This window comes from Humulus lupulus, chromosome 9 (genome assembly GCF_963169125.1).
Source record: "Humulus lupulus chromosome 9, drHumLupu1.1, whole genome shotgun sequence".
Lineage (NCBI taxonomy): Eukaryota > Viridiplantae > Streptophyta > Magnoliopsida > Rosales > Cannabaceae > Humulus > Humulus lupulus.
Window position 1 is genome coordinate 168,986,256 of NC_084801.1, and position 17,922 is coordinate 169,004,177.

A 17,922-nucleotide genomic window follows, 5' to 3' on the forward strand; every position below is an offset into this window, starting at 1 on the left:
GAAATTTCAATCTCAACTAACACTCTAGCAAATTGCATCATAGACCTATCCTTAGTAACTTTGTCTACCAATAACGAGTTCCCTGTTGTGCTCACAAGGGCACTTAAGCATTTCATACCCCAATATTGCAGACCCAGCCCTGGCAGTCTAATCCAAACAGGGATAGCTTTCACTGCCTTAAGAGTATCTAAGTCAGCCGACCAAGGCTTCACTATCACTGGTTTTCTATCAAAGTGCAGAACCCCAACTTCCAACACCAGATCTTTAGTGGCCTCATCTCTAAACTTAACAAGCGTAAGACCAGAGTTCAGCCGAGCAATTCTCTCAATCCCTAGTTTACCCCAAATTCTCTTAACAAAACCTTCGAAAACAGCAAATGGTGGGTTAGCCCCAAGCACCACACAAACCACAGCTGAGTTCTAGTAAGAAGTCTCTACTTGGATCTCATCCAAGTCAACATGGGAAATTCGAATGCCTTCCCTAACAATTGGCTCCTCAAAAGTGAGTTTAGCCCCTCCCTGATTAGGCAACAAGGAGCAAAACTGGGACCATTTATCCTTAGCCTGACTCAAAAAGTCATCTTCACCAGCATCCTGATCCTTCCCAATCTCTCCATTTCTCAAAAACCTAGACGAATCCCCTTCAGGATCCAATGAATCTCGGATGCCAAAATCTGGGAATTCCACCATTGAATCCTTGAACTCATCATCTAATTCCACTGGTACATCGTCATCCTTCTCAGACCTATGTCCTTCACACGTCTCTTGTATCACAGGAGAAGCAGTCACCGTCAATCTTGAAGCAGGCTTTTGGCTGGTCTTCTTGCGTCTCGCCATGGAGAAACCAGAGCTCACCTATCGCCTTTGCTAGTTCTGATTGAATTTTTATTATTAGAATTTGGTATATTGTTTGATCTGCTTATTATTATTTGGTAATACGTTATTAACTTCTTATGAGCATGTTTAAGTTTTCTTGCTGAGCCTTGGCTCAAGAGTGCTTTTTGGTGAAGGTAGGGGGAAAAGAAGGTTGGACCATCCTTGAGTTGGAGAGCTTAGGTGACGATGTGTACATATGCGGCCGCTCGACCACCATGGATGAGGTTTTAAAGAGGAACTAGGAACAAACCTTATTTTGCTGAATTGGTCGGCTAGTTGTAACTTTTCAATTGTAGTTAACCATTTTAAATGTATTTTGACAAAAAAAATTAACCATAAATCGTTAATCATTTTTAGTTACACAGTTATGGCCAAATGACTCATTTAGTGAGTTTAGCACTATTTAAAATACAAAGTGTAACGGTCCCTGAGTTGTAGGGCATTACGCCGAGTTTGGCAGAATAGATTGCGTCTGGTTCTAATTTAGATGATCTCGAAGATTAGGATAATCATTCTCATAATTCCTGTTATTTCTGGGCTCGGTGTTATACACACTCACCGACCGATTATAGTCCTGACTTCCACAAAGGAAGCTGACATTCCTCTCTGACTATTGATGTTGTGTGGCTTGATTATTACGAGGTGGGTTTTCTACTTGCACCCTCACCCTGGTCATTTGTGACCTCAGCATACGACTTCGAGATGATTGAGGAGCTCTATGTCCTTGGTGAGCTTCATGTGAGCCTCACGTTCACCCCTATGCTCAAGTCTAGCCATGTGGCTTCTGTCTCGACTCCCACCCCGAGCACTCCGTGAGGGCCTCAAAGGTGCCTAATCCCCTGCCTATTTCTCACTGGGAACCATTTGGGGTACCTCTCGCTCTGGAGTGGGATGTCTTAATGGAGAGGGTGGATTTCAAATTGGCGAGGGCGATGGCCTCACATTATTTGGTCTGAAAGATTCAGAGCTAACCTGAGTAAGCTTCGAGTTGTTCCTAACAGGTTTTGGGTTGTTATTCTTAGCTATTAAAGGAGCTCAGTTATTCCCAATTTTTTTAGAAACATTTCCCGTAGGATTGTTCCTAACAGAGTTCCGAGTGTTCTCTCCAGGTCAATTGTTGCAGGTATTTGTTATGGGTCTCAGTTGAGCCTGTTGGGCCCTTTCCTCTGCCATCCTAGCAGCCATACTCCCTTGGGGTCGTCCTCTGGCCCTCCGGGGTGGTACCTATACTTCAGTGGCTTACCTCGCCAACTTCTCGTTTAGCCATGTAGCCTCGACCAGCTGTTCGCGCAATCTAAAATTTTCTAACTCCACGATTGGCAGATTCCTTCCAGGATTGTAATATAAGCCTTCATCAGGCCTGGCGGTCTGACCAGCCATCGCCTTGAGGTCAATAATGCACCCCCCCTCATTAGGGCTCTGATCCACCACAGGTTGCTTTCTAGGCCTCCGAGGGTGGTTCTCAGTCTGAGGAGTACGCTCCTCGAGAATTTGAGGTAAAGATCGCCCAATAGTTATGGGGATGTTCAGGGCAGTCATTGATGTTGTGCAGGAGGTTTCTACTAAACAATACAAATAATTGCTTAATGCTCTCAATGAAAGCCCCAAATTGTTGACGTCAGTTTTCGTCAACTTAATTATGTAGAGCAATAATCAATGATTTAGAAAAAATAGAAGAAATCAGAGATTTTTAACGTGGTTCAACAGTTAAAATCTGCCTACGTCCACGAATCACTGTTATTATGAACACTTTATCAAAGCTTCAGATGAAAGCAATTTGGCAGAGTCTCTTCTCGATACAAATTTGTGTGTGTCTACAAATGACCTAATCCAGGCTATTTATAGACCTGGTTGTAGGAATATATTCCCCCTAATTTAGGAAAGTTACAATCAAATGTTTAAATTCATATAAATATGTGAATTAATAATACAAATCAAATACATTAATTAAATAACGATCCCATAAAAATAGGGAATCGTTATACTGTGTTGTCCAATCCCAAAGAAATAGGGATTTCCTAACAGCTTTCCTGTGTTATAAACGTGTCATCGAGCTCGATTGTTGCCTTAACATGCTTTCGAGACCAACCAAACTTCAAGCTCGACATTCCAGTTGTTTCCTCCTCCTCTCTCGCCGAGTCAATCACACTCATCCCTCAAAAAGGTTGGTACGTTCGAGCCTGCAATTCATGCTCGAATGTTGATTGCACATCTGGAACCCTTTGTCAATTTGTCCAAGTGTACTACTTACACTTGTTATTCTCGAGCTTACTACTTACAAGCCTACATTTCGAGGGTATTTATTTAATCTTGAAATTTGGGTGTAACAGATATTTATTCTTTATTTAATTTGATAAGATAAGTTATCGGGTTTAGATATTTTTGAATAAATAATTATTAAATAATAATTAAAAGAAAGTGGTTGAAACACATCCCTAAAATCAGGGATGTAATACACGCCAACTACAGTAGGGACATTGTAGTTGGCGTGTATCGGTGTAATAAGAATCAAGATTGGATCTTGATATTTCTTTTATTTATTTATTTAATAATTAATTTATATTTTGAATTTAATTAATTCCATTATAAATCTATCTTATAGAAATTAATTGACAACAGAAGGAAAAGAATATTCTAGAGAAAATTCTAAGCTTTTCATAGAGAGAGAGAAATATTTCGTAATATTTTTTCTATCCCTGAAAACTCTCTTAGACCTAATATTTCAAGATCTCATGAGTTGATTACGTCTTGTGAATCAAAAGTTTTCCCACCATTACTCTACGTGCCCACACACCTCTTGAGGTGTAGAGAAACATCTTAGAAGATGTAAGTCTGAGTATTCACAAGGCTACTTTGGATTGGATGTTCGTTGGAGGTACTAAAAGATAGCGAGGATTCTTGATTGTTTGTTCAACTGGTAAATCATTATCTTTTTCTTTCTCTTTGATTTATATTTTTCATATTAATTGATCTGATTATTTAAAGATCCTTTAAATATATTTTTTTCAAATCTCGGACCCACCACCCCGTGCTTTCTGTTGCACATATGGTAAACCAGTTTCTAACACTCTATTAAGCCGAGGTCAGTCCTGGATTCTCCCATTCTTAGGTCGATCTCATCTTCGACCTTGAAAATTCTTTCTTCAATCTCCTAGATGATTACTAGTGTTTGGGCACCAGTTTGTCCTTTCCCCTTCATCGAGATTCTATATCATTCTCAAGCTGCTAATTGATCTCCTTTTAGTGTCCCAATTCCACTTGGTGTTAGGAACTTTAGTGCCAAGTGTTGGGATTTGTGCCCTCAAAGCATATTTCTAAATGAACGATTACTGTTAATTAAATGAAGTTAATATTTTGCTCTCGTATTTGTATTTAATTATACATGCCATTTATCATGAAGATAAAATATTATTGATGTGATCTTGAATTAAGTATATGTATAATGATATATATACAAGAGGATTTAATTCAAGATAATAATATAAAAGTTGTATGTAATCGCTAAATAAAGTTGGAGCTTTCTTTAATAAAGATTATGAGTACAGTCTACCTTCTGTTTAAGACAGACCAGTTCATCTAAACTGTTAAGTGTAGAGGCACAAAGAAATAGAGGTACCGTATACAATATATATTGTATTGGACTGGGACACGATGAAAGAAAGAACTTTTGATAATCTCCATTAAAAAGTAGAAGGTCAACATTGATCAATCGATGGACATTTGAGACTTGACCTCAATCCTGAAGTGAGAAATGAACATTACTCCTATTTGTGCTTTTATAACTTTTTACTTATCGAGTAAGGTTAAATATTCCTACGGCCGAATTCTTGATATCTTGAAGTGACAGAAATGCAAGTGGCTGTGAACATACTTCACATATATAGAATCTGCTCCTTACTTAAATGAAAGCAGGTTAGTTGTTCCTTTTAGTGTTGATTCGGTGCTTGAACATAGAGCGCTCAATTTATGTTAGAGAACATAAATTTCATTATATAATTAAATTTATAGAATAAATTTTATTAGAGGATCAATGGAACAAATCGATAAAGACATAATTAGAGATGTTAACGTATATTAAGACCTAACTTTAATTATGAACAACTAACAGAGGGTCATAACTTATGCAATGACTAAATCAATGGACGACTTTATAGTTATAGTTTCTAATAATATAAGACTGCAGTTTTGAGAGTTCAACTATAAATTTCTAGTGGAATAATTCATAGGTAATAAATTAATTAATGGAATTAAGAGTTAGTGAAATTAATTAAATTATTGGAGCTCAGAACTACGAGTCCATATTGTCCCCGTACTAGCTCGATAACACAGAGGTATGATTTTATTATTAAAAGGAAATAAATAAAAATAATAAAGTATTGTTTTTAATCTCACAAATTAATATTATTAGTGAAATAATATTTAATGGCAAATAAAATTATATTGATAATTATGTGAAATTAATTTTTATTGAAAATTAATTTAATCATACTTAACTTTGTGGTATAATAGTATACTACATAAAATAATATGATAAAGGTCAAACAAATAGCATTTTATAGAGATAAAATACCATAGGGCCCAAAGCCCTGTGGTTAGCGCCAACCACATTCCAAATGGATTGTGGCCCACGCAGAGGCCCAATTAGGGCTAGGTTTTATTTCTATTGTTATATTAAAATAGTATAACATCAAGAAAAACTAAGGAGAGATATCATATGCATTTAATGTTATTTGCCAAGAGAGAAAAATAGAGAACTTTGTTCTCTCTATATTGTGAGAAGAACACACTCTCATGTCTTGAGATTCAAAAATGGGTTCTTGTGTATCCTACCAAATAGCATAGACATCCACCTATCTCCTTCTCTTTGTGCGAGCCATAGTATGGAAGATGGTGGGTTAAGAGGCTAAGATGCTATTTGATCTACTCGTGTCCTACATCTACAAAAAGGTATTTGTATTTTTCTTTTTATTCAGATTCATGTCGCATGAGAAAGATCTCATTCTAGTTATGGTTCCTAGAGTGATTCGATCCCATGCTTTAGTAATTGTTATTATTTCATTGAAATGTTATCTCATGTTTCCGCTACACTGTCAATCACATGATAAAAAACCAACACTAAGTGCCTCACTGATGTCACTTCCCCAGCCCAAACAGGGTTGGTCTCCCGAGCAAGACATTATAGGCAGATGGGGTGTAAATGACTATGGAGTCAAGCATTTCGGTGATCAAGGCTAGATATTCTCCCCATGTTACTTGGAGCTCAATCACCTTCGTGCAGGCAATCCCTTCTCCCGAGAATCCATATAAGGTAGTTGCACAGGCTTTTAAGTCTCGAACAGATAGACCCATTTTCTCCAAAGTTGCCTTATAAAGGATGTTAACCGAGCACCCGTTGTCAATCAATACTCGGTGAACTCTCTTGTTGGTGAGCTGGATGGTAATGACCATTGGGTCATTGTGGGGAAACTGGACATGAGAGGCGTCGTCTTCTGTGAAAGTGATAGGTTGGGATTCAACCCTTTGCTTCTTGGGAGCTTGAAGTTATGGGACATAAGGAGATCTGTCTCATGTCTTCAACTCATGAACATATCTTTTCTGAACATTCATGCTCATTCCAGCAATATGGGGTCCCCCTACGATGGTTATTACATCTTCTCCATTGATTGGCAGAGGTCGATTATCCTCCCTTGCAGGGGGTACAACAACATGAGGTTGTTGCATAGGTTGAGTTGGAGCTGCCCTCTGATTATGCGGGGCTTGCACCTGGTAATTGTTTCTGTTTTGGACATATTGTCTGAGGTAGCCTCTGAAGATTAAACCTTCAATCTCGTCCTATAACTGCATGGCTTACTTAGTCATGTGACCAATGTCCTTGTGGAAGGGGTAGTATTTTTTTGCATCCTGCTTAGCGCATTGATTGCACATTGCTTCAGGTCACCTAAATAGAACATGGTTCTCATTTCTTACGTATATATTCTCCCGATTTTTTGCGAACTCGGTATATACGATGTAAATGGAGATATATTTATCTCCATTTTTCTTTTCTCTTTTTTTTTTTTATTCTCTTTCAATATTTTTATGCACTGAGTAACCACATGTTTCTACATATGTCCCTTTTACATTCACTCCCCCCTCCAATCAAAAGATATGTTTTTATGCTCATGGTAAAGGACAAATGGAATAATGAATACACAGATGCAAGTATAGGCTCAAAACATGTGTCAATTGTAAGGCTTAAATAGGGTAACTAGAGATAAAAATATATAAGGGTTAGCTTGAAAGGCTCAATCATTCCAAAGATGGCCTACTTCCTCTTCTTAAGTGTGTATTGTTTAGGATTTCGTCTCAAATAACAAGCAAGCAAGGTCTGGAAAAAATTGAATTTGTACAATCCACAGTCCAAATTCAACATGCATATAAAAAATCCAAATCCCACATTTACAGCTATGAGCAATAGTTCAAACAAGTTTTCAATTAACCATAGTGAAGTGACAAAGTATTTCAACCAAGCACACATATTGTTTTTATATGCACAACTCTTCCTTCGGATTATACAACATAGCATTCACTCAATCTCATCGGCATCAAATTATCAACTTGGTTTACACTCTAACAATACTGTGAAAAAAAAAAAAAAACAGCAAAGCTAAAAATAAATCTCATCCCCAAACTTAAGACTAACATTTTCCCCAATGTTAAACTCAAATAACATTAAAATGGAGGAGACAGTGGAATGGGAGCTATGCTAAAAAAAAAATTGATGGAAACCCTAAGATTGTGTTTCTGGGCCCGATTGGCGCCGCAGCACTGGTATGTAGAGTCACAACTCTAATTATGAGCTGGGCTTATATTCTTCTAGGGTCACGGCTGACCACTTTCTTAAATTCAACTCAAATCCAAACCACCCCTCATGTACTTAGGAGCCATAGTATCATGAGAAGACGCTTGTTTCTTGATATTGCACATTTTCGAAACTTTCCACCGCTCATGAAACAATCGAGCTTTCTCACTAAAGATATTTTTCACTTTATGATGAACTGTTTGCTTTCCACCTTCAATGATAGATTTCTTCCTAGTAAATTTCGATTTATCACCCTTACTTTCCACCACATCAACTCTACAATAGATCATAAGCCTCATTAGTGCTCTTACTCATGAACGCTCCTCCAAAGGCTATATCAATGATTATGCGAGTAGTACCGCACAAACCATTATAAAAAAATATGGACTAATATCCATTTCTCAATTCCATGGTGGGGACATTTTCACAGCAGCTCCTTGAAACTCTCCCACACATCATAAAGTGACTCACCATCTCTTTGGTTGAAATTGTTTATTTCACCTCTATACCTTGGAGACAGTGATGGTGGGAAAATTTTGCCAAAAAATTCTAAGTGAGCTCCTCCCATGTTGTAAAAATGGAAACAACCTCAACCTTATTGCATCATTTGTTACTCCATTCATTTTAAATATGGCACAGAGCTCTAAGAAGTTCGCCAAATGCAAATTTGGTTCTTCCACTGGTAATCCCCCCAAACTGAACTGATGCTTATACCATTTGTAGAATGGTGGGCATGATCTCAAAGTTATTGGCCTCAACTGCTGGAGGTCTAATACATGACTGTGCCTCTGTGACAGTAGGTAGCACGTAATCTCTCAAACTTCTTTGTGCTAGTTGCTGAACTGGTGCAACTCATTCAGCAACTCCTACTCCTCCAACATTACCCGATGATATCCCAGCATTAATATTCTCAGTGTTGTCATGGGCAATGTTGTCAACCCCTCTGTTACCTCTATCTTGAGCCATTCTTTCTAACCTTTTTTGTTTCCGATTTCTTCTACAAGTTTTCTCAATTTCAGGATCAACATGCACTCTTGATTCAGACCCCTATCGTCGCACAAACTATGTGAATACCTGAAATCAAAAATTGAAAAACCAGAATGAGAACGGTATAAAAGACATGCAACCAAATTAGAAAAAGAATTAATTTATTGATATTAGTAAAAACAACCCTTGGAAACGGTGCCAAAAACTTGTTACGAATTTTCGACAAGCAAGTATACGCGTTCGTTTAACAAGAAATATAATGTAAGAAAGGTCGAACCCACAGACTGTTACCAAGTACCAATCATTAATCCTAATATTCTGACTTCATCTACCATCCACTTTATATTTCAATAATACCAATTATACTATTCAATTCTCTCTCGTGATAGCAGGTTAACAAAAGTAACTTATATTTGCACTGGGATATACAAGTCTCAACCTTATGTAAATTTTCTACATCTCTGTGATAAATAAACATAAGACAGGCATTAAGTACGATAACCTTAAATCTACACATACCAAATAGGTACTCTCGTCCTATAATGAAATCTATGTCTATTCAATTACAGCATAATCAATTCTTACTTCTCAGATTTTGAATCAAAATCATATAAATCGTATAATAGATGGCCAGTCAATCACAAGCATTAAACATAAGTTCGAATAGATCACAAGATAGAATAGAAATCATAAAACTTGCATTAATTAAAAATAAAGTTTCAGGAGAATCCATTAACACCCTAGAAAAAGAGTTTAGCTCATGACAGAATTCACAATAACCATAGAAGAATTAAAAAGCATCCAAAATACAAAAATTAAAAGTAGAAAAGAAGAAAAACTATGAGAAGTTCTTTGATTTCACTTGTCCTAAACAATGTGCTTCTCTCCATCTCCAAGGGTTAATCTCATCTTAAAAACATCATTAAGAAAGGTTTTATAGTCCCTAATTAATTATGTCTAAAAGGACAAAATTGCCCTAAATTCGACTTCCTTATGGATTGGCGCCGCGACTCTAATGTGCTTCGCATTCTAGATTTCTTCTCTGGAGTATGTAGCGCCGCAGCTCTATCTGGTAGAGTTGTAGCTCTAATTATGGCTGACTTTTGTTTTCTTCTCTGTAACTCTTAGGATTGTGGCTCCACACCATAGAGATGCGACGCTAATTCCAAATTTTCACCAAATCATCAATTTGACCCCTGGTTTCGTCCAGTTTCCATTCCTTAGCTCGTATAACACCATTTCTTCAAGAATTAAGTGCTTTTCCTCAAATTTCAAGCTATTTTCTTAATAATCACGCTTAATCCTGAAAACACAATAAACATCTGCATAAAATTGTACAAAACCAAAAAAAAAATTTGAAATTGCATCTTAAAACGCACCATAAAAACATACCAAAACTAATCCTAACAGGTATATACGATCTAAATGGAGATACATTTATCTCCATTTTTCTTTTTACTCCCGTCTGCCTCAGGGTTATCGTTGGGAATAGTGCCCTTAAAGCAATTGTAATTGAAAAATATTTTAAATGAAATAAATAATTGAATTGAATTATTAAATATATAGACTATGTTTGATATTACGTTGATAATATTAAGTAAATATAATAAAATTCTAAAGTTCATCTATATGGTCTTAATCTCATATTGGTATGAGAGGATCGAGATTAAGATAATGAACTTATAACAGTTCGCAGTAAAATAAAGTTATGGAATCTTTAGATTAATTACTGCTAGTACAGTTCACTAGTATTATGAATACAAGTGACCTAGATCTGGTCACTAGTGTAGTTGGACACTTTAGTGAATGTACTTTATATATAGTGATATATAGAATTGGACCAGATGTGATTTGTTAACACTTATTTAAACATCATTTCATAGTATTAATCAAACACCTCAAACAATGATCATATACACGATAATCTTAATCCTAAGGTTACTATGAACTCTTATATATGTCATCTAATCATTTGATTCATGCGTTAAGGTTTGTCAGAATGATCAGGCTAAGAACAATTGTTTTGGGGACTCCATGATATGGAATCTATACCTTCTTGTAGATTGAATAATGGTTCCCTATTGTGTTGACTTTTGGAACTGAAAAGGTTATGAGCGCTCACGTTTCAAACTTGTTGTGACACAACCTTCACTAGTAAATTCAATGGTACACTAGGAGCTAGATATAGTTAAAAAGGGTAAAACGGTAATTTTATTCCCTTTTAATTATGAACCATTAATAGAGGATTAACGTTGTATGTAATGATTATATCAATGGACACTTTATTATTTAATAAAGTACTATGTAAATATATGTCTATAATTATCAAGAGTTCAATCTCATATTTATAGTGGAGTAATCATGAGATTAATAAATATGATTATTTAATATAAAGATCTTTGATTAATAATCTAATATTTAATGGAGCTTGATATTATAGGTTCATAGGTCCCCAGGGTGGCTCTATCAACATCATATCAAGGTAAGAGTTGATACAAGGGTAAAACTATAATTTGAAAATTTGAGAAGAATTTTATTCTTAGGGTTAAATATACAATTATATGATAATTGAGGTTGAATAATTAATTTAGAACTAATTATTAAATTTTCAAAAATATATTTATTTAATTAAACATAGAATTTCAAAATATATATAAAATAAATTAATTAATTTTTGAAATTAATTATTTTATTTGAGTGGGAGAAAATAAAGATGGTAAGTCAAAATAGTTTTGATTTATTGATTTTTAAAAAGATGATGATAATGGTGATCATCAATTTGAATTTTGAATTTAAAATTTAAATTTGAATTATGGTTGTGATCTTTTCCTTACAAATATAATACCATATTTTGGGGGAATGATTTACTTAATTAAATAAATAAAAGCAAATAGGAAAAATGTAATATTTCCTTAATGGAATAGTGCTATACGCATGACATAGACCAGGGACTGTGCCATACGCGTAAGATGATACTGATAAAATATCAGTATTGTTTTTATTTTATTTATTTAATTAATTAATAATTTGAAAATATATTTTTTTCAAATTTCGTAAGTTAGATATTACCTAAATCAATTCCTATCATCATTATGATTGTATTGTATTATTATTGTTATTATTATTATTATGAATAATAATGTAATATATAAGAGAAATTGGTGAAAATGACATCTTTTTTTAAGTGATTTTGCACTCTGGCCTACTTTCGATAATTTTTTGGAAAATGGCATTTGTAGCATGCCGAAATTTTACTTAGTAGTAGTAGTAGTAGTAGTGGTGGTGGTGGTGGTAGTATGAATAATAGTGTAATATATAAGAGAAATTGGTGAAAATGACCTCTTTTTTTAAGTGATTTTGCACTCTGGCCTACTTTTGATATTTTTTTGCAAAATGGCATTTGTAGCGTCCCAGAATTTTACTTAGCTAGCTTTTCGTGGTTATTGGTTCAAGCCGGGATTCAAATTGGAAACTCGTAGAGCTAGTTATGGATTTTATAAGTTTAACCTATAATTTAGAAATATTAATTATAACATAAGGTTTGATTAATATAGATGGTCCTACAAATATTATTTATTATAACATAAGGTTTAGAAAGAATTAATAAGAACGTGACAGACTTATGTTGGTAGGCTCGGTTGCCAAAATTTTATGACGGACTTATGTCCGGGGCATAATTGCCACCCCTGTATAAGCACTTATCTTTTTATTATATCTGACTTGTTATTATGACCTATAGTTATGATTACGATCTATGACCTAGAGTTACGATTATGACTTATGACCTGTGATTTATGACTATGATTATGATTTATGATTATGACTTAGGCTATGATATGACCTACGGTTTTGTGATGTGCTATGATTAGTATAAATAAGTTTTTGTTATGACTCTTGTGTGATTTAGGATATGTTGACTAAATGATTGTATGACTAACTCTTATTTGTATTTTCCATACTGGGCTTAGAAGCCCACCCCTTATGATGTTGTTGTGCAAAAAATTGATGATAGAAAGGTTGGTGGCGAGGGGGACCTAGGAGCTTCGTGATGTACTCATGGGGACCATATAATCGAGGAAGATCAAGCGGGCCTATTTTTATTAAAGAGTGTTTATTTTAAATTTTTATTTAATTGTTGCTCATTTTAATATGTTAAAGACAATTATTTTATTTTTGTAAAACCATGGATCCATATATTTATTTTCAAGTTTTTATTTAATAAAAGAGCAATATTTATGATTATGATCAAACGTTGTGTTCTGGATAATTTATGAGAAATTAGGACGTTACAGGTGGTATCAGAGCCCACAGCTATATTGGTCCTAAACATTCCCACGAAATGCACACGATAGCTACAAAGGACTTACTCGCTACCAAGTAAGTATACACATTGTTTTCAAATTATGTTTGTAATGTCTTTCTTGTGTTTTCTTTTAGAAGTTAGCTCAACGGACTCAAGTGTGGTTAGAAAAGATAAAGTTATAGGAAGAATACCACACCCTGATTATGATAATGAGTTAGAGAGAATGTTTCTAACAATCAACTCAAGATATGATAGAAGAAGGATCCGATGTAGAGGATTAGACATATATAAGAACACGTCGTTAAATTTTGTATTATGCTATTTTAGAAAAAAATTGCAAATTTTTTTTTAAACATGTTATTTGCCTTTGTTATTATTTCATTGTTTAGTAAGTGTTAAGAGATTTGGATTCAATTAAAAGTGTAAAGTTTAAATTCCTTTCTTATGGGTTAGCCCATTTGTGAAGGCTCATTTGCTTTGCATTATTAGATTATATCTAATTAAAATGAATAATTATTAATAAAGCAAGGGTTTAAATTCATGTCTTTTGGGTCCAAGTGGAAGATAGGGGGCCTTAGTAGTGGGTACGATATACTGAACCCAGCCCTCCTCCATGGTATATTCAATTGTTAAGGCCCATTTACTCGAGTTGGACTTAATTGTAATAGGATAGTTTTGATAGATAGATGGACCTAATAGACAGTAGTACGATAGGCTAAGTTGTAACCTCTACTTGCTTTGTTTGTCTTAGTTTTTTTCAAACTTTTCTCTTTTTGGGAAAACAGAAAAGACACATGGAGCAGGAACCAAGAAGATCTGAAAGACTAAATGGCCAAGGAAGTGGCCGAGGCAGAGGCCGAAGAAGGGGAAGAGGGCGAGGAAGAGGAGTAGCCGCCACCCCCACATATGAAGAATTTCCAGCAGCCCCACGAGTGCCAGAAGCACCCAATGTAGTGGAAGAACCGACAGCTGCTCAAGAAAATTTGGAAAGAGAAAATGGTCGTCTTAAGGCAGAGCTAAGGAGAAGGGAAAAAGAGTTCCAAATAAACTCAGGGTAACAACATCAAGTGGCGCAGCGAGTCATTCCTCTAGCACAATTACTATAGTAGGCAAAACCTCGCTATGAGGCAGTGTATGAACGCTTTAGAAAGCAGCAACCGTCGAACTTTGACAACGGATATGACCCAATAGAAGCAGAAGAATGGCTTCAATTAGTGGAATCCATTTTAGAACACATATGGCTGGGAAATGAATATCGAGTCTCATGCACTTCAAGCTTGCTAAAGAAAGACGCCTGCATCTGGTGGGATGTAGTGAAACAGACTAGAGATGTGAACGTTATGACATGGGATGAGTTTATCCAAGTGTTCAACAAGAAGGATTATAGCCCTACAGCTCTAGTCACACGGGTGGACGAATTCATCGTGCTTACTCAATGGAATTCGACTGTGATAGAGTATGCCAAGAAGTTTGATAGACTGGCTATGTTCGCGGTGGACATGATACCCACTGAGACACTAAGAATTCAAAGATTCGTGAAGGGACTAAAACCTATGATAGCCTGTGACGTAAAGTTGATTTAGGGAATAACCACTTATGCGGAAACATTAGAGGTAGCCTTGGAAGCTGAGCAGGCTGAAGAAAAGATTTGGAAGGAAGGCGCGGCCAGAAGGGACGCCAAAAATAATAATGTACGCCCTGGCTTTCCCACGGGCTGTTTAGCAGGACGATCCTCGGACTAAACATGATTTAGCCCGAGGCTCCCACAGCCCAGAGGCTTTATCTTCAGGACGGGCCCTTTCTAGCTCGAGGGGATGGAGTTTCCTGCTCCCTCTTGTGGTCCCAGGAGCTGGGAACAACATCCGGCGACCACTGACGGGTCAGCTCGGGTTATGGATTGTTCCGGCAGCGAGCTTCTCAGGAAGCTCTGACCCTATGGGAAGTCAACACGCAAGATAAACGTGCATAATCCTGCCATCACGTGTCCGATATCCCCCTGACTTCTCGGACACGCAGCAGGAACGTGCGTATTCAGACACCCACGGACGGGTTGGGCCGTGCGGCCCATTGTTTCCTTCCATACTGATTAGACCGCACTTGTGTGTCAGGTTTAGGAATTAATCATGAATATCACAGACTTGATATGACAAATGGAAAGGTCACGGGATGACCTCCCTACCAATTTCCAGGTGCCTTCTCCTATAAATATGGAGACCCTGGGAATTGATAGGGGTTGGAAAAAATAGTCTTGTAAGAACTATATATTTGGTAAACCAATTACCCAGAAAAGATCAATAATATTGACTAGTGGAGTAGAAGGATTTTTAACCTTCGAACCACTTAAAAACGTGTTTAAGGTCACCTAGTTCTTTTCACAAAGATTTCATATCTGTGGTGGTTCTACTTTTAAGTACTAATCTCTTTCTCTTCTTCTCTTAATTACCTGTTGCCGAAGAACCGCGTCAACAAATAACAATGAACATAACTGCAATGCCCTACTACCTAGGGACTGTTACGGTGTGCATTTTAAAACAATGCTAAACTTGCTAATCGAGTCATTTGGCCATAATCATGTAACTAGGTATGATTAACGGTTTAGGGTTAAAAAATTTTGTCATGATACAACATTTCACTAAAATGTTTACTATATACATTAGGATCCTGAAAATATATATTAAAGGTTAAGTACAATAAAATATTTACAACCAGCCGACCTAAGCGGCAAAATAGGGTTTAACCCTAGTTCCTCTTTAAACCCTCAGTCGTGGCGGTCGAGCAATCGCATATGTACACATCGTCACCAAAGCTCTCCAACTCAAGGATGGTCCTACTTTCTTTTGCCTTTACCTGCACCACATAGCACCTGTGAGCCGAAGCTCAGCAAGAAAACCCAATATGATCATGAACAGTAATAACATGTTGCAAAATCATAATAGTCGTGTCGAGCAATAATAACCCTATTGGGCGCGACAGCGCTACCTTTGGGCGCTACAGCGCTACAAGCAGAATCAAAACCCCCAAAGCAGAGCACCTAGCACTACAGCACCCAAACCAGATTTCTGGGTTCTAACTTCATGTTCTTCGAGCTTCAAAGCTCCAAATCCGACCCCAACCTATCCAAATCTCAAAATGAAAGTTCCCAAACATCCTAATCTCCCAAAACTAATAAAATCCAATCTTCAATTCTTCCAAAAGCTCATCAAAACATAAAATCCAATCAAAGCTTAAAAACTTTAAAAATTAAGAACTTAAGACTCATTTTACCTCTGATTAAGTTGTTTCCCAACTAAATCCTCCGGCTAATAAGCTTCTAATCTTCCCTAGAATTTCTATGCCTCAATCCTCGCTTGAATCCGAGTCCTAGAACTCAAGTTTCCTTCGAAAATGCGATCGGGTGACAAAAAGGGAATGGGAGGAAGAGAGAACGTTCTTAACGTTCTTTTATAATTCTAACAGGTTACTTCAAGCTTAAGTAACCTCAAGAAAATCCTAATGCTCAGGGTCCCAAAAATGCCCTCGGGGGTAAAATAGTCAAAACTCCCAAAATTTCCCCCTGATCTCACTAACTCCTAGTTCATCATCAAATATTTATTCCCATTACCCAATATCTCGGTAATGTGCTAAATACCCCTTGACTCACTCCAAGTTAAGTATAAATCCCGTTGTGACTTTTCCACTTGCTTACCTCCTAGGATCGTCTCGTGATGAGTAACCCTAGCATAACCAAATAATAATAAAGCACCACACACATGCCACATATATGTCAAATATACCCGAAATGGCCAAAATATGAAAATCACCCAATTAATCAGAAATGAGTTCACATGCATATTTAATACACCTAAACATGCATATAATCATTTAATTGCATAATAAATCAATTATGGCCCTTCCGACCTCCTAATCAAGGCCCTAAGCCTTATTAGGAAATTTGGGACATTACAATAACGACCACAAACGAAAACATGATGGTGGTCAAAATCAAAAAGCCGACAAGAAGAATAAGACTATTTCAGAAGGTAACGGGAATAAGAAGCCCTATGTGGAATATCCCCAGTGCCCTATCTGGAAGAGGAAGCATTCAGGAGAATGCCAATATAAGACGAAAGGTTGTTTCAATTATGGAAAGAAGGACACATTAAAAAGGATTGCCCAAAGATGAAAGACCAAAAGAAAGATGACAAGCTTGTGCCAACCAGATTATTTTTTTTTTTTTGATGAAAAGGAAAATATATTGAGAACAAACCAAACAATTACAACCACTCCAGACAACTCTCAATTACAAAGCCTTACACCTGAACAACTTTATCAAAAAAAGCTAGATCATTTTTCTTAATTTTCTTTTTAGAACTTTATCAAAAAAAGATGACGAGCTTTTCAATGGCAGCGTGCGTACATGTTCGGTCAATCTCCAGAACCAATAAACCTTGGCTCGCTCTGATACCAAGTTATAACGCCCTACTACCTTAGAGTCGTTACTTAGTGAGTTTAAAATAGAAATCGTGCTTTTGACTGACTCTAAGTGGTTTCTAAAACCAAAAGTGTGAATAAATCATAATTTAAGGCTGTACTCTTTGAAAATGTTTAGTTTCATTGAAAACGTTAAGTATCAAATATCTGGGATCCCAAAATAAGGTTTACAAAATATTTACAACTCAAAAATAGATTTACATCAGGTTAACTATCAAAAGAATGGATTAATACAGCCATTTACAAAATGCCCCCAACCAAAGTAGTCGGGCAGGCCGAACATGTACGCGCCGCCCCCACGCTCTCCATACTCATGGCCGGTTGACTGACTCCTTGCTTTTACCTGCCACACGGAGCACCCGTGAGCCGAAGCCCAGTAAGAAAACCCAAATAGTACATAACATATGCAAATAATATAGCTGGCATAATTCACTGATAAATAGAAA

The 17,922-nt window shown here is 36.4% G+C and overlaps 1 non-coding gene across 1 annotated transcript; it reads left to right on the plus strand.

Moving 5' to 3' along the window:
• Window positions 1–8,120: 8,120 nt before the first annotated feature.
• Window positions 8,121–8,227, plus strand: LOC133802950 (small nucleolar RNA R71). Its single transcript, XR_009877692.1, has one exon. It is a non-coding gene; the product is annotated as a small nucleolar RNA R71 (small nucleolar RNA).
• The last annotated feature ends 9,695 nt before the right edge of the window (window positions 8,228–17,922 follow it).